Here is an 18,714-nt window from a genome sequence, read left to right on the forward strand (position 1 = left end):
TGCTACACCCTGCAATCACTCAGCCTGTCGGAATTACAAAGCATGTTTACAACGCTGAATGGGTGTCCAAATCAACTACTCTCTTTGCTACCCCGAACTCCCTCCTTTTGAATCATCTGTTGTCCTTCTGTACAACCACCTCCTTAGTTACATGCATTCTACTGTAGTATGCCTTATAATAGTCCTGAACAACCCTGATATTCTTTTACAACATCAGGGAACCACTCATGTTGCCTGTTAGCAGACATTCAGTCTAGATTGCCTTTTGTAAAAGGCTCCTTTCCTCTTAAAATCTTAAAACCTGTAGTAATGGGGGCCATGCAATTGGTCAAAATCATCCTTCTCAACTCCAATTCCCAGTTTTTTTTATTCCTCACAGTCATTAGTACAATGCCTATCATAATCCTATTTTCAAGCTCCATTGCACCGTCTTGGCAGGATGATAAAGAGAAGTACATTTGTGTACAATTCCATTGCATGAGAAAAAAACTGTCCAAAACCCTTGACTGAACTGAGTGCCATGATCACTTAAAAATTATTAAGGAAGACCTTCTCTCTGGAAAATACCATCAAGGAACTGAAGCACATCATCAAATCCGTATTGCTGTCTACACTAATTTCAGGTGATTTAGAAAAAAACACCAGTACAGTGGTGTGCCCTGATCCTCCTTCACCATCAGTAATGGAAACCAGAATGTCAATATCGAAAACCTCCTACATGTTATGTTATGTTACATAAATTTGTAACGAGCACAGCTACTCATGAGTATCCCGGTGCAGTGCCTAGCAGGGTATGGAACATGAATCAGACAGAGATGTGTTTTTAGTTTCCTCTTAAAAACCACTGGATCCTGAATATTATGCAGGACAAGCTGAAGAGCATTCCAGGCAACAATAGCCTTCACTGCAAAGGATCTGCCCCCAATCCTCTGAAGCTTGAAGCGGGGAATCTGAGCAAATCATAGAGGACCACAGCCATGAAGGGCGCGATGGGCCAGAACCAGAGATTTAAATTTGACTTGTTCCGCCATGGGGAGCCAATGGAGGATCGCAAATGAAGACGAGCACTGTTCCCAGCCACAATGCCCAGTAGGAGTCTAGCTGCTGCACTCTGAACCACCTGTAACTTCCTCAACAGGTATACCGGAATGCCAGGAAGAAGGGCATTGGCATAGTCCAGCCGCGACAGGTTCAGTGCACACGTAACTGTTTTCCTCGCTGCCTGAGGTGAAATGGGATAGAATCTCCTGAGAGTTTTGAGAAGGCCAAAACAGCAGCCGGCCAGCTTCGTAATGTGTGTTGAAAAGGAAAGACCCGCATCAAACTATACCACCAGATTTTTAGTGGGCTTCCCTGTGGAGGTAGGCAATGGAAACTCAGGAGGCCAAAGGAGCTCTCGAAAGTTAGGAGGGAATTTCCCAAACAGCAGAGTCTCTGACTTCTCTTAATTACACTCGAGCTATGCACCTGCCAACCATTTAAAAATAGAGGATAGACAGTGTTGGACCAGAAGCACAGAATCTGCATCTTTGTCTCAAGTAAAAAGAAGAGGGGTGTCGTCAGCATTCGCATCCTCCCCATGCAGTAACATCCCCTCTGCCAAGCTCCCACTTATTCCTGTAGATAATAGCCACACGCCCCCTCTCCCCATCGGGCGGTCTGCTCTAGAGATCTTATAACCCACAGGTATGGCAAGGGTGATAATCGGATCTGATGTGGAGCCAAGCCAGGTTTCAGTCATGAACAACAAATCAAGAGATCTGTCCTCTAAGAGGTCGAAGACATCCTGATGATGTTTCCTGAGTGAGCGAGCATTAATCAGAGCTGCCCGAATAGGGGGGTCCTGGTAAACTGGCCAGAAGAACTACGAGGCATATAATCAAGAACTGCTATAAAATTATTGCCGCTTTAGTGGCAGGAAACTGTCGCTAAAACGGCGATAATATGCCCTTGTGAATTCCCATAGCAGCCCAGGTTAACACCAGAACCTGGGCTACTATGGCAAATCACAAGGACATATTATCAAGCCCATTATCGCAGTTTTAGCGGCAGTTTCCTGCCGCTAAAGCGGCGATTATTTTATTGCAGTTCTTGATAATATGCCCCCACATTTTTTATCCAAAACGGCAGAACCACGTCCATCTTAAAAGCACACAATGTGCAGACGTGATTTATCTCCTCAGCCACATCCCAATTTCCAGAAGGGCAGCAAATACAGGGAGCAAGGGCACGTAAGGCAGTCCCAGTGTAGCTCTGTCTTGGTTCAGCGCCTGGAGATTTGCAGGCAACATGGCTGGCGACGGCCGCTTCCGGGACGCTGACGGGAGCAGACAGCCTTGCCTGAGGTGCGTCAGTGGCGCACGTTCACAGTAAGTCCAATCAGCTCGCATTTAAATATCCCTGTGTGCCAGAGAACTAGAGAGCAAACTACCGAAAATGGCGGCTCTCAGTGGCACCACTGGCAACCAGGAAATGCATCACACCGGCAAGCAGCTTCAAAGCAAAGCAGTAAGGAGCCGGGTAAGACATGTAAAAACAGCAAGTTCATTTTTTTTTTTAAATGCGGGTATGAGGACAGAGGGCTGTATTTAAGAATCGGAAACGGAGAATGGGAACTAAAGGAGGGCGAAGAGTAACTTGAGGCTTACCAGTATTGCAACACTCAAAACACCGTAGCATAGACCTTTCAATGGCAACATCAACATCGACCCACCAATAGTGTTCATTGACTATTCTTTTGCTTTTTACAGTTTCAAGATGAACTTCATGGTTAACCTTTAGAATACACTCTCTAAGTCTTATGGGAGGAAAGATACAATTCAACCCCATTGAGAAGTTCCCTAAACCATCACCAAGGTGCTTTTTGTCTAGCCATCTATGATTGATGCATTTCCTCACCTCCTCAGGGTAGCCATCCATCCATTCACTCCTGGAGATAGTATTCTATTCTGGTCACTTTACAGTTGTCACTGTCTACTTCTCCCACTCGCTCTATGAACATTCTATTAGCAGAACAGGAGCTTTGCATAAAATCTGCCACACCTTGCGTAGCTCCAGAAATGCACTCAACTACATAATTTATTGTAATTGAACAATTTTGCAGACATCCTGGCACTACTTGTTCAGAACGTTTGCGACATGCCTATGGCCAGTTAGGAGAACTAACTCAGAGCCCGTCAAAAACTGGCTAAAGTGTTTAATACTTTAAATACTCGCTAGCAGTTTGAGTTTAATCATGGAGTAAAGCTCTTCTATTGGGGATTGGAGATCGCAGAGCAAAAGAAAAAGTGACTTTCTTCTCATCCACTTCGCTTTGGGTTAATACAGCTCCAACAGCCTGATTCATCAAAGTACCGTTTTGCGAGTCTCTAATAGCGATTCATAAGGAATCGCTATTTGAGACTCGCAAAACGGTATTCATGTAGGAATCGCAAAATAAAATGCGATTCCTACACATTCCTTATTTGCGATTAGCAAATTGCTAATCGCAAATAAGGAAAAACTCCCCATTCATTCCTATGGGCCTGCAGGCCCATAGCAATAAATGGGGAGTATTCCTTATTTGCGATTAGCAATTTGCTAATCGCAAATAAGATAGCGATTTGAAGGGTGCCAGGGGTGTCCAAAGGACACCCTGTAGCACCCCTCAAATGCACATTTGAACAGGTGTTGCGCACACACATGTCCAGAGGACATGTGTGTGTGTAACATGCAAAAGAAAAAAATGCACTAAAGTGCTTTTTAGTCTTTTTTCACAATTTACCACCAAGTCAGACTTGGTGGTAAATTGCGACCAAATATTGCGAATTTGCAATTACCAATTGGTTGCTGAATTGGATTTAAGGAATCTCTATGAGAGATTCCTTAAATCCAATTCCTCGCAAATATGCGATTTCGGTAATAGCGATTTTTGCATTTGGGATGATGAATCCCAATTGCAAAAATCGCACTCGCAAACGGCCAGATTCTCAGAATCTGGCCATTTGCGAACGCAATTCATGTTGATGAATATGGCCACAAGTCCTTTCCCACTCACTTCAGTGGTTGATATAGTCTTGGGCCCAGGTTAAAAACCCTAAAGTGGTGTTGCTTACAGAAGTCATCCATAATAGATTCAAAGATTCCTTATAGACTTTCATCCTACAAAACTTGTTCTTTACCTTATGTGACTCTCATCTCATAGGTCAAACTAGAAAAGCCTTCTACAAATTTTGATTAATATTTCCTCAAAAGTAGGAAAGATTTCACATGATCCTTTAGAAACAGGAGCATATATTCTTTTTTGAAAGCTATACTCTTCCCACTGACTCAGTGCCTTAAGTACAAAACCAATTGCACTGATTTTTCTTTTTCTAAATAAGCATTTGGAATATAGATACTGCTGAGGCCAATCCAAAGGGCATGCAGAGGAACTGAAAAGCCCCCATTGGGTGTGATGAATGTAATTAGCCTTCTGCGCTGCCTGTGTAGTGCCTCTTGGTGATGAGGCCAAGTCAATAGTAGAAAACCATCCCTCCTATCAACTTGGACACTCTTATTTAAATCTCTCAGATCTACCCATATCCTAATACTGCAACTTGATTCTGCTCTACCCACAGCCACTGGCACAGGTGGCGGTAAATGGGCGCCTGTCAGAGGACTTTCCATTAGGGCGAGGAACTAGACAGGGCTGTACCCTCTCCCCACTGCTGTTCGCCCTAGTGCTGGAACCACTTGCGGCATGGGTACAAAGGGACCCAGTGATTCAGGGAATGAGGTGGGCAGAGGGAAAGGAGGACCGCATATCCCTTTATGCGGACAGCAATATATTATACTTGACACACCCGAGAAGGTCTCTCAATTGCCTACTCGACATTTGTGCATCCTACAGTAGAGTCTCCGGCTACACCATCAACTGGGCCAAATCAGTGTTATATATACTTAAGGGCCCTCCCCACTCCTGCCCCGGGGAGCTGAGATACAGATAACACAGACTGGTTTCAAATACCTAGGTATAAATGTCACGCCCAACCACGAGCAATTTATGGAGCGTAATCTGCTCCCACGACTGCAGAGGCTGAAGAATGATGTAAAAAGCCGCCAATCACTCCCACCGACACTGCTGGGGAGAGCTGCATTGTTCAAAATGATGGCCTTCCCTAGGTTGCTATATGCACTACAAAATACGCCCACGCTTGATCCCAACTCATATTTTAAAGCCATCGAGACGGAGGTGGGCCATCTCTTGTGATCCCAACTCATATTTTAAAGCCATCGAGACGGAGGTGGGCCATCTCATAGCGCTGTAGTGCGAGCATAGCGCTGTATAGCGCTATAGTGCGAGTAAATTTAAAAAGCCTAACATTTGCATTTTTATCTGCTAGCGCTTTTGGGGTCATTGAATAGAGCGCTTGAGTCGCGCTTTCCACAACTGCTCAAGCCTGTATCGCCCCTGCTGCCTCCTTCACAGCATAGCGCTGTAGTGCGAGCATAGCGCTGTATAGCGCTATAGTGCAAGTAAATTTAAAAAAGCCTAACATTTGCATTTTTATCTGCTAGCGCTTTTGGGGTCATTGAATAGAGCACTTGAGTCGCGCTTTCCACAACTGCAGTGCGAACTTACAGCTAGGCTGAGTGTCCATTACATAGACTGCTCTCTAAAGTAAACTATAGTCATTGCTGATTGCCTGTGCCCCAGCCTTCCTCCAGTTTCGTTTTATTTCACTGCCGCCATCTTACTTGTTGTTGTGGTGCCTCAGAGACCGTCCCCCACAGCCCGGCCCGCCTCCCTGCTGACCCTCCCTCGCCCCTCCCCCTCCACCATCCATATATGACAGTTCTTCCCGCGCGCAGCGTTCACGCGCAGCGACCGCGCCCAACCCGCGCCGAAGGTGCGCCAAAGGTAAGCCCGTCTACGCCCGTCCGCGCCTGGACCGCGCCCAGCGCCAGACCCCCTGCCCCTCGCGCTACCCAGCCCTCCCGCATTACCTACGATGCCGCCTCCCTCCTAGCCCTTAACCCCGGTCGCGCCCCCAACTGCGTCCAAGCCGCTCCTGGACACACCCATGGACCTTTCTCTTGCTACTCCTGCAAATTCAGCGGCACCGACAACATCTCCGCTACAACCACACCACAGATTCCCGACCCCAACCACCTACAATGCATCCTTCTCAACACCCGTTCGGTCCACAGGCACGCCATTGACCTATGGAATCTACTAGACACCATTTCTCCGGACATCGCCTTCCTTACGGAAACATGGATGAATGCTTCCTCCGCCCCAGACATCACCATTGCCATCCCTGAAGACTATAAGATCACCCGCAAAGACCGTACCAGCCACACAGGAGGAGGAATCGCTATCGTCCATAAGAAATCTATCCGCATCTCAACAAGCTCTGACGCCAACCTCGCCAACTCCGAACACCTTCACTTCCAGATCCACATCGACCCCAAGACCACACTCAGAGGCACCCTCCTCTACAGACCACCAGGACCCCGCGCAAAATTCAGTGAAGACATCACGGACTTCATCTCTCCACATGCGCTCCCCTCCAAACACTATATTCTTCTGGGAGACCTCAACTTTCACCATGAAAAGATAAACTACCACAACACCGCCACCCTCGTGGACAACCTCGCCAACCTCGGACTTAAACAACTAGTCACTTCCCCCACCCACATCGCAGGTCACACACTCGACCCCATCTTCACATCCAGCAACCATGTCTCCTTCAGCCACACTACGGATCTCCTCTGGACTGACCACAGCTGCGTTCACTTCACCTACAACAAGCCGAAACCCATCAACCACTCCCAACCTACCCTGCAAAGAAACTGGAACAAAATCACCACGGACCAAATCTCCGCATCGCTCCTTCGAAACTCCCCAGCCCTCTCTTCTAACGCCAACGAAGCCGCCACCAACCTCACCCTATGGTTATCCAACACCGCCGACACCTTAGCTCCACTGAAAAAACGTCAAAGCAAACCTGGCAGCAAGAAAGCCTCATGGTTCAACGATGATCTCAAGAAGTCCAAGAAACTCTGCCGCTCCCTTGAAAAGGCCTGGAAAAAAGACCCAACCACCAGCACCAAGGACGCCTTCAAAAGCGCCACCCGCACTCACCACCAACTGATCCGAAAAGCCAAGAAAACAGCATTCAAGGATCGACTTGACAACAACGCCCACAACAGCAAGGAACTTTTCAACATCGTCAAGGAATTTTCCAATCCATCGGCCAACTCCAACGACATCACCCCCTCTCAAACCCTCTGCGACTCCCTAGCCTCTTTTTTCCACAACAAGATTGCAGACATCCACAACAGCTTTGACAACCAACCCGGAAACCAACCCACCCTACCATCTGCTGACCATCTTCCCCCCGGGAACACCCTTAACGCCTGGAACCCAATCTCCACTGAGGACACCATCCGCCTGATGAATTCCATCCACTCAGGATCCCCCACAGACCCATGCCCTCACCACATCTTCAACAAAGCAGACTCCGTCATAGCACCGCACCTCCGAGACGTGATCAACTGCTCCTTCAACTCCGCTACCTTCCCAGAAGACTGGAAACACGCTGAACTCACCGCCCTTCTGAAAAAACCAACAGCGGACCCCACCGAACTCAAAAATTACCGCCCCATCTCGCTTCTTCCATTCCCGGCCAAAGTCATCGAAAAAGCCGTCAACAACCAGCTCGCCGCCTTCCTCGAAGCCAACAGCGCGCCTCGCGCTGCAACGCTTATTTACATCTTGGGCGCCATTCCTGACGGCGAGGCGAGCCGCGAGACACGCCCACCTCGGTTGGCCACGCCCCCTCACCAAACTTATAAAAAGTGCGCGCAGCTCTCTAAGCGCGACACTGACAGAGACTCCTGAGGCGGAAGCCGGGAGAGCGAAAGACGTCTTTTTAAAGACATCCTTTTAAAATCATTGTAATGCCATGTACCTTTTAATTGCTGCTTGACCCTTGCTTCTCCGAACAGCGCGCCTCGCGCTGCAACGCTTATTTACATCTTGGGCGCCATTCCTGACGGCGAGGCGAGCCGCGAGACACGCCCACCTCGGTTGGCCACGCCCCCTCCAACGCCCCGCCAATCAACATAAATTATGTGCCTTGGCAGGAAGCGCAGCGGACGAGCGCAGCGGGCGCGACGATTGCGCGCCGAAGGCGCGCTTAAGGCAAGCTCGTCTGCGCTCGTCCGCGACCGGCCGGGGCAAGGGGCATGTCACTCTGCTCGCGTGACCACCTACTCCCCTGCCCAACTGCGCCGCCTTCGGGGCCCATGGCCGCTATCTGCCTCCACCCGCTCCCACATTTCGTCTCTTGGCTTAGCTCCTCCTGCCCCTCTGACTATACCTTGGCCTCAACCTGCGCCCCCGACTCCCTCCAGCGGCAGCACTTCTCCAGCGGCTCCTAGGTCTCTCACGGCTTTCTACCTAAACACTAGGTCTGCAGTTGCCCACGCCCATGAACTGTCGGTCTTGCTGGATCTCCATGCCCCCGACCTTCTCTTTTTAACAGAAACTTGGTTCCGTGACGACTCCCTCCCCACCTTATTGGCTACTCTACCAGCTCCATACTACGCTATCCGTGCCGACCGGCCTAATGGTAAAGCTGGAGGTGGGGTGGCGGTCATCGCTCGAACCGATCTCCCCTTTCAGCCCCTGTCCCTTCCTGATATCGCCACTACTGAGTTTTTAGCCATTCGTACCACCTCCACCACACCCCCTCTTACCTGTATTCTCATCTATCGTCCTCCCCAATCTCCCTTACTGTTCCTTCCGGATTTTCTGGATGTTCTGGCTACTATCACAGTCAACAACTCTTCCATTTTACTTTTGGGTGATTTTAATTTTTGGCCCTCTGACCCTGCCGAATGTCCATCCTCCAAGGAGTTTTCAGAGACCCTTTCCTCTCTTAATTTTACCTCCCACATTCACTCTCCCACCCACGTTAAAGGTCATACTCTCGACCAGATTTGGTCTTCCAATTGCCCCGTTGAATCCCTTTCAATCTCACCCTGCACCTGGTCTGATCATCACCTGATTTCCTTCTCTCTTCCCATTCACCTTCCGATCAAGCCCCCGCTCCCCAAAAACACCTGGGTCCGAGCATGGGGCCGAGTAGATCTTGACAGTCTATCCTCCATACTCACTTCCTCCGCTCCCCTCCTCCAAGACCTATCCACTTGTTCCCAGGTCACGGCCATTAATCATTGGCTGTCTGCAGGCTGTGATACCATTGCTCCTCTGAAGCGGGTCTCAACCAAACGAGAGAAAGACGCCAACCAGTGGTTTAATCAAGATCTCAAAGCCACTAAACTGGCGGTGCGGCGTGCTGAGCGAGCCTGGAGGAAAAACTACTGCCCCTCCTTACGCCTAGAGTTTATTAACATCCTGACCCTATATAAGAAAAACATCCTTGAGGCAAAAACCATCTATTTTTCCTCTAAAATCCTCGCAGCCGAAAGCAAATCGAAGGAAATCTTTTCGATTGTTCACAATCTAGCGTTTTCGGACCGAACCTCTCTCAAACCCACCCCTTCTCTGGAACTTTGTCACTCCCTAAATAATTTCTTTATTCAAAAAATCGCAACTATTAAAACCAATATTCCCTTGCCTTCCCCTACCTTTGTGGACCCTCAGTGTCCTCCTCCCAAGGACCATCTCACCACCCTCCCACCTCTAACCAAGGAATCAATAAATGCCATAATTCCACTTGTTAAATCAGGATCCCCGCTAGATCCCTGCCCGGCTCATATCCTCCGTCATATCTTCTCTAATTGCCCAGATCCCCCCCTCCACCTTCTCAACAGTTCTTTATCCCAGGGTGTGGTACCTAACTCACTTAAATCTGCTGTAATAGTCCCTATCCTGAAAAAGCCTGGTGCCGATCCCTCTATCCCTGCCAATTTCCGCCCCATCTCTCTCCTACCTTTCCTGGCGAAAGTACTCGAGCGTCACGTCACCTACGCCCTGAGTTCTTTCGTGGAGAAGATCGGGGCCCTTGCCCCCCGCCAGGCCGGGTTTCGCCCCGCACACTCCACAGAGTCTGTAGTGCTTTCGGTCCTTGATAACCTCAGGGAGGGAATGGATACCAACCAACCCCAGGCCCTGGTTCTCCTCGACCTCTCAGCCGCCTTTGACACGGTGGACCACTCCATCTTACTTTCCCGTGTCAGGGCGGCGGGGATCGGGGGCACCGCGTTGATCTGGTTGTCCTCCTTCCTGAGGGACCGCACCCAGGCTGTTCGCCTGGGTGACTTCACTGCAGACTTCCGTGACGTTCAGTGCGGGGTTCCCCAAGGTTCCTCCCTTTCCCCCCTCTTATTCAATCTCTACATCTCCCCTCTTATCTTTTCATTGCAACAAATGGAGGTCACCGTTTTTAATTATGCGGATGACCTCCAGCTTGTTTTCAACCTCTCCGCTTCCCCCGATTCTGTCTCCAACTTCCAAACTATCATGATGCACATCCGAGACTGGATGAACCACAACCATCTTAAGCTCAACCCAGATAAGACCGAGCTGGTGTTGACGGGTGGCTCATCCAGCCCCTGGTCCCCCATTTTCTGGCCCCCTTCCCTTGGTGTCCCACCTGTTCCCTCCACCTCGGTAAAAACTCTTGGTATCAAGCTCAACTCACAACTTACCCTTCACTCCCAGGTGAGCTCTGTGGTTTCTTCTTCTTTCCTGGCTCTTCGCACCATTCGCAAGGTGTCCCGTTTCTTTTCTTTTGATGCACTAAAACTTATCACCCTTGCCATGGTTGTATCCCGCCTGGATTATGGCAACGCCCTATATGCAGGTATCCCTGCATATAGTCTTCGGCGTCTGCAGCAGATCCAGAACCAGGCGGCACGCCTGGTGTTCAAACTCCCTAAATCCTCCCATACCACTCCTCTCTTGAAAGCTTTACATTGGCTTCCCGTCTGGGCCCGTGTCCAGTTTAAGCTTGCATCTATTACCTTCCAGGCACGACTGGGCACGGCGCCAGCTTTCATCTCTTCAGAGATCATTCCCTACGTTCCATCTAGGGAATTAAGGTCATCTTCCCAATCCTTTCTCACTGTCCCACGGTTTCGAAGAAAGAAATGGGGAGGCTCGAAGTTTGCGACCCTCGCCCCGACTTTTTGGAACTCTCTGCCTGCAGAACTCAGAGCTTCAACCTCTTACCTGTTATTCCGAAAACAACTCAAAACATACCTTTTTGCCAAATCCTTTAACTAATTCCTTAGTCTCTCTTTTTTCGCCTACCCCGGGACCTCTCCTCTGACCTCTCTCAGTTACTAGCGCCAAGAAACCGCCGGTGTACGTGCGCTGTACAAATAATTTTAAATAGAAATAGAAATAGAACAAATCCCTCGACCCCTCACAATCTGGCTTCCGAGCAAAACACAGCACTGAGACCGCCCTCATCGCAGCAACAGACGACATTCGAACTCTACTGGACAATGGAGACACAGTCGCCCTCATCCTCCTCGACCTCTCTGCAGCATTCGATACAGTCTGCCACAGCACCCTTCTACAACGCCTCAATAACATCGGAATCCAAGGAAAAGCACTTGAATGGATCACCTCGTTCCTCACCGGAAGAACCCAGAGAGTCCGCCTTCCTCCATTCAAGTCCGAGGCCTCTAAAGTCATCTGCGGCGTACCCCAAGGATCCTCACTCAGTCCCACCCTCTTCAACGTATACATGAGCCCCCTCGCGGCCATCGCACGCCAACACAACCTCAACATCATCTCTTACGCAGACGACACTCAACTGATCCTTTCTCTCACCAATGACCCCAGCACCGCCAAAACTAACCTACACGAAGGAATGAAAGAAGTTGCCGAATGGATGAAACACAGCCGTCTGAAACTGAACTCAGACAAAACTGAAGTCCTCATCTTAGGTACATCCCCCTCTGCATGGGACGACTCCTGGTGGCCGGAAGCCCTCGGAAAAGCACCCATCCCGACAGACCACGCACGGAACCTTGGCGTCATCCTGGATTCTTCACTCTCAATGAACAGACAAGTCAGCGCCGTATCCTCTTCCTGCTTCAACATTCTTCGCATGCTCAGAAAAACATTTCGCTGGATCCCCTCCGAAACAAGGAAAACAGTCACCCACGCTCTGGTCACGAGCCGACTAGACTACGGAAACACCCTCTACGCGGGTGTTATGGCTGTCTTCTTGCTAGCTCTTTGGAGAAGGAGAATGATGGAGAGTGACTCCAGCCTATCACCCCCATAGCATAGGGAGTAGGCCGATAGACAGGGACCCTGTCTTACATATATTAGGGCATTTTCGTACCATTTTCCTTAGAGTAAGGCTTATGAACTTAAGATAGGGGATAGATATATAAGTATTAGTCATGATTTGCTCATTTGCTAACATGCTAGGCTACTTTTCATGGAGCTATGCATATTATGGGCTCCGTAGGCCTTAAACGAGACAGACTCCATTTTGCTTTCTGCCCAGTAGCTCGAGAAGGCTTTCTAGGTGAAGAGTAATGTTTTAGTTTCAAGCTGTTGTTCGCTTGGAGAGAACCGGTTCAGGCTGACCCTTATCGAAGGAATGTATTTTTCTCCACTCCGAAGACACAACTTCAGGCCGGCCGGCTGGGAAAGTGTCCTTGGTACGGGGAGGTACAAGAATTTGGTGGGCGGCAGGTTACTGGCCGTAACTTTCCATGAAGGAACGGGCTTTGATATTAGCGAAGGTGTTAGTCAGTTTGTGAGTTAGTCCGTAGGCGGCATCTAGCCGTTAGCATCTCTGCCATTATTCATGTTCATGGTGGACAAGTCGCCATCTTTGAAGTCGGAGAAAGATTTAAGACCGAAACTCTCTGAGATAGACTGAACGAGAAGCAGCGCGGAGCGCACTAATACAGAGAGAGAGTGAGACGGTAGCTAATAATCAGCAAGGTTCCGAGGTCCTGAGGGGAAGCAGACGAGGTTGAGCCTAGCGGTGCAGACGTGTACTTGTGACGGCTGAGGGTGACTGCGAGGCGAGCCAGGACACAGAGACGAGAAGGGAACCTAGATGACTGCCGAGTCCAAACTTCATATTAATCAGGTGACGTCCGACCAGCTCTAATCTTTACCTTTTCTTTGCAGAAGTTATGTTGCATAGTAATGTGATTTGTGTCTATTGTTAATAAATACCCTAATTCTTATGGAATTATCGTGTGCCTTGTGTTCCTGTTCAATCTCGGTAAATGCATCTTTCAGTCGAAAGTTGTTTATGTGAACGGATGTGTAATCCTGATCAGGTAAATAGTGATCGAACAAAGAGGGAGTGAGTGGACCTTTGATGCCAAGAACAGAAAGTACACCATACAATTTGGAACCGTGTTTAAAGTTATTATTATAGTTTTATTCCGAGTAGGTAACTGAGATATTATCCTGATAATTGTTCATAGGAATGTGGTCGTCGTTGATATGCGGCGTTAGTGAGAACACTGGGGAGGACTACCAGTGCTGATACCCACAGGATTGTGGCTTGAATAAGTGAGAGCGCCAGGGGGGATACTGACGTGGAGTTCGACAGGATTGTTGAGCGTTTGGAAACGGGAGCATAGGGTTCTGCAGGCCCATGTGTAGTCGCACCGGATTGTGCGCAATATCTGCCCTAGGGTAGACCGGTCTGGGTCAGGGTGACCGCGAGACCAACTGATGTGAATAAGATATTGTAGAAAATTCCTATATATGTATATTATCATGCCCCATCCTTAGGTGCGACCTGTATATATATCTGTAAATCTATCCATTGTGAATACGATCTGAGGAGGGAAGGTGAGTACGTTTTGGCTGGGTCATAGGGGCCCCTGGGGGCTGATCCCATCTAAACAGAAAACCCAGCCATAACATCTGGCGTCACGAACTGTTTACGAAGCCTGTGTGCATTGTGTTGTTTTAATTTTGTTGGTTTGCGCTCGGCTTGTACGTATAAAATTTTGTTTATAATTGTGTATATACTTTTTTGTGTATCATTATGTTTGCGAAAAAATCATCGTCGGTTTTCAAATTACCGATTCAGATTCCCGGCTGGGAATGTACCCCTTACGAGGCCTTGGCACGTGAGTGGGCTGATTCTACTGGTTTGAGTGAAAATTGGTCTTCATGTTTGGAGCAGGCGGAGCCTGCCGATGTGGTATCGTGCCTACAGAAAGCGCCAGTAGTGAAGGGTGATGAGCTTCCTATTTTAGGACGCAGAGGGTGGATTGTTCTTAATGCGTACAGAATATTGCATGAGAAGTTTGTTCAGCTACAGAAGCAGTTTAAAGATATGGAAGGACAGTGTATTGAATTACAAAATGCACATACTCTGTTGCGTTGTCAAAATAAATTGCTTGCCGACAAACTTGAGACATATCAGACCATTGCTGAAAGAGCTGCGGTCCGTATTGCACGATATAAGTATAAACATCGTCGTGGTCGTGTATCTACACGTAAAGTGCGTATGGTTGTAGCGAAAGCTGGAATGGATTGGAACCCCGATGAGTGGGACGGTAATATCTGGGATTCTCATACTTCTGACTCCTCGGCAGAGGAGGGTGACAAGCGCGAATCTTCTCGCTCCGGACGTGATTGTAAATCTGCTTCATGCATTGATTCAACTCCCGATTGTGACCGTGCTCGTTCTTCCCGTGTGGATGACGTAGCTTGCCCTGATTGTGCTGTTAAATCTAAGATGCGGGCTTCCTCGGAAGCTCTTCCCGCAGTTTCTGCTCACCCGATTTTTCGACGGAAATTACAACAGGCCCCTGGTAATCCGGGTGGTATAGCTCTTGATTGTATTGAAGATTTTACTCAGCAGGAGGTTAGTGACATTCTGCAACGATTTCGACAACGGCCTGGTGAGGCCTTGCTTACCTGGATGGTGCGTCTTTATGAGCTTGGCGCTGCCGGTATTATGCTCGATGCTGTTGATTGCTTACGATTTTGCTCTTTGAGTTCTGATTCTACGATTCAGGATCATTTTCGGAATTCTAATGGTGCTGGTCAAATCTCTTTGCTCCAGCTTGCGTCCGATGGCTGTAATCATAAATATCCAACAGAATCTGATTGGCCTACTGATGAGAAACCGTGGTACACTCTGCGCGATGCGTCGCAACGTTTAAAAGAGGAGGTCATGAAAACGGCTATCTTTCTTAGTACTGCTGATAAACTTTTGGATGGTCTTTTAACATCTTCTGTGCGTAATCGCATTATACGTTCTGCTCCTGTTGCTTACAAGCAGGTCATGATGACATTGTTGATTAACCAAACTGGCAACACTTTGTCTGTTGTGCTTGAATCTGTTCGTCAGCTTGGTGAGCTGGGTGAATGGTTTAAACCTGAAAGACAATCTCGGCCTGAGGGTCGTACTGGTGGTGATTACAAATTCTCTAGACGTGACATGTTCCTTGCTCTCATTGCTGATGGTGTCAAAAAGGAAGACATTGATGGTGAACCTAATAATCGCTTATGGGATATGTTTCGTAAGCGTGGTCTGGATCGAAAGGAGGGTGCCCGTCGTGTGCGAAAGAATGAGTATGATCGTGGTTCGGATGACAGTGGTGATGAGAGACGATGTGTGAATTCTGATCGCCGTGGTGATCGGCGCTATGAACGTGATGGATCCCCTCGTCGTAATGATGGGAGGGGGAGAGAGGATGATCGTGAAAGAGGAAGTGATGATCGTGTTTCCGACAGCCGACGAGATGCAAGGAGTTATTCCCCTGACGTACGAAGGAGGGAGGGTCGTAACAGACTCTCTGACCGTAATTCACATCTTTTTGAACATGACACTAATCCGTTTCGTACTGGAGACGGATATGAACAAGACATTCTAATACCAAAGAAAGCCGAAAGCATTTACCCTGATTTATCTTGGTTGACAGAACGCAGGAAAAATTACTAGGAAATAGGTCAAGCTCCGGTACGCAAGTGGGCCCACAGAGATTACAGACCCTATGTAGATATTGAGATTTTTTGGAAACATCGTAATATCCAAAGGGCCCGAGCGTTAGCTGATACTGGGGCGGAGGCCACTCTAATTCATGGTAAATCGAGAAAGTTTCATGGACAGTCCTTTACGATTACTGGTCTGGGTGGTAAAGAAACACCCGCGGTTCAGACTGCACTCGAAATTAAAATTGGTAGAATCCCTCGTAGAGAATACTCTGTGTTAGTTGTGCCACTTTTGGAATACATCATTGGAATTGACATTTTGAAAGGTATGACTTTGTATTTGGATGATGGATACTATCAATTTGGTATACGACAGTACATTTCGACCAGACCCGTACGGGTTGGCCGTTTACGCATGCCACCTATTAAAATACCTTTGGCAACAAAAGTAATTTCTCAAAAGCAATATCGCATCCCAGGTGGTCATGATGAAATTACCGCTACGATTCAGGATTTGGTTGATGCAGGAGTCATTACTCCGGTCACATCTGCTTGGAATAATCCCGTTTGGCCCGTGCGCAAAAGTGACAACTCTTGGCGCATGACTGTTGATTATCGAGAATTGAATAAACATATGCCCAAATTGACTGTTGCAGTGCCTGACATTGTCACACTGATTGAGAGAATTCAAAAACATCCAGGTACATGGTATGCTTCCATTGATATTGCTAATGCATTCTTTTCAATTCCGATTGCCCCCGAATGTCAGGAACAATTCAGTTTTACTTGGAATGGACGTCAAATGACGTTCCGGAGTCTTCCTCAAGGCTATGTCCATAGTCCTACGATCTGTCACCGGCTGGTGGCTGAACATTTGTCTGAAGTACCCACGAATCCACAAGTTCAGGTTTGTCATTATATTGACGACATTTTGATCCAAGGTGAAACGCAAGATCAGGTGCAGTCCCATTTAGATCAGATCATTGACTGTTTGCGAGCGAAAGGTTGGGAAATTAATCCTGACAAATTACAAACCCCATCCCAAGCTGTGAAATTTTTAGGAATCAATTGGCATGAGGGTCACAGAGAGGTGATTCCACAGGTTAAACGAAAAATACTTGATTTTGCTGTTCCCAGAAACAGGAAAGAGGCTCAATGTTTTATTGGTTTGTTTGGATTTTGGCGTCAGCATATTCCCCATTTGAGTCAAATTTTAGCTCCACTGTATCGAGTCACTCGTAAAAAGAATGCGTTTGAATGGGGTGAGCCCCAACAGACTGCTTTTAATTTGGCTAAAGAAGCTATTCAGTATGCTTTGGATTTATGGCCCGTGAATGAAGGTGATGTGGATTTGAATGTGTCCGTGGAAGGCTTGTATGCTAATTGGAGTTTGTGGCAAAAGCAGGGCAGACAAAAAGTGCCATTGGGTTTTTGGACCAAAAAGTTACCAGAAGCTGGTGAGCGCTACTCACCTTTTGAAAAACAGTTGCTTGCTTGTTATTGGGCTCTGGTGGATACCGAGCAATTGACCCTAGGCCATGCTGTGATTTTGAGACCTGAAATTCCCATTATGCAGTGGGTTTTGAGTTCACCAAAGTCCCATCGAATTGGACATGCTCAGGAGGCTAGTGTGATTAAATGGAAATGGTACATTCAGGACAGGGCACGTGTGGGTCCGAAAGGCGTGGCAGTTTTACACGAGCGAGTGGCGCAGGCGCCCTCCAATGAGGGGGAAAGTGAATGTTCGGTTCCCGTGGTGCAGGAGTCTCCCGTGCAGTGGGGTAAATCATTTGATGATCTGTCCGCGGAGGATAGAAAACATGTGTGGTTTACGGATGGTTCTGCGAAGTTCATTGGTGACAAAAGACATTGGAAAGCTGTCTCTTTTAACCCGGTTACAAAGAAATTGTTATGCACAACTGGAGACGGTAAGAGTAGTCAATATGCTGAACTCTATGCAGTTTACCAAGTTTTGAAACAGGAGCTACCAGGCACATGTCATATTTTCACTGATTCCTGGTCCACTGCGAATGGACTGGCGGTATGGTTACCAACATGGCATTCTCATAAGTGGGAATTGCATTCCAAAGAATTATGGGGGAAAGAACTATGGCAAGAAATTTGGGAATTGCTCCCGCAGAGTACTGTAACAATCTTTCACGTGGATGCTCATACTCCAATTGACTCCCTTGACAAATTTTTTCATAATATTGCAGATGAACAGTCTAAAATTTCTGAGGCAGTGGTTGACATGCAAGATTCTGATTTGGCGGGATTGGCGAAGTGGGCCCATCAGAAAGCAGGACATTTTGGAGAGAAAGCCACTAGCAGGTGGGCTGCCGATAGAGGAATTCATATTCCCTTTTCTTTGATTAAAGATGTCATTCTACATTGTCCCATTTGCCAGCATTCTAGGAAAAAAGAGGTGCCTCAGATTGTTCGAGGTCACTTACATCGAAGTAAATTGCCCGCCCAAATTTGGCAGATTGATTACATTGGTCCGCTCCCTATGTGCAGAAATTGTCAATATATTTGCACAGTGGTTGATACTTATAGTGGCCTTTTGGTCGCTTTCCCTTGTAAGAATGCTACCCAAGTGAATACGATTAAAACCCTGGAGCTGATTATTCTGTACTATGGTGTCCCATTCCAAATTCAATCAGATAACGCATCCCACTTTCGTGGAAGATTGGTGCAGGAATTCTGTACGGAAAATAACATTGATTGGGTGTTTCATATTCCATATTATCCACAAGCTTCAGGACTGATTGAGAGAATGAATGGCTTGTTGAAAGAACAGTTGCGCAAGTTGACTGATGACCGTTACAGCCAGT

Source organism: Lissotriton vulgaris, chromosome 6, assembly GCF_964263255.1.
Source record: "Lissotriton vulgaris chromosome 6, aLisVul1.2, whole genome shotgun sequence".
In the NCBI taxonomy this organism is placed as follows: Eukaryota; Metazoa; Chordata; class Amphibia; order Caudata; family Salamandridae; genus Lissotriton; species Lissotriton vulgaris.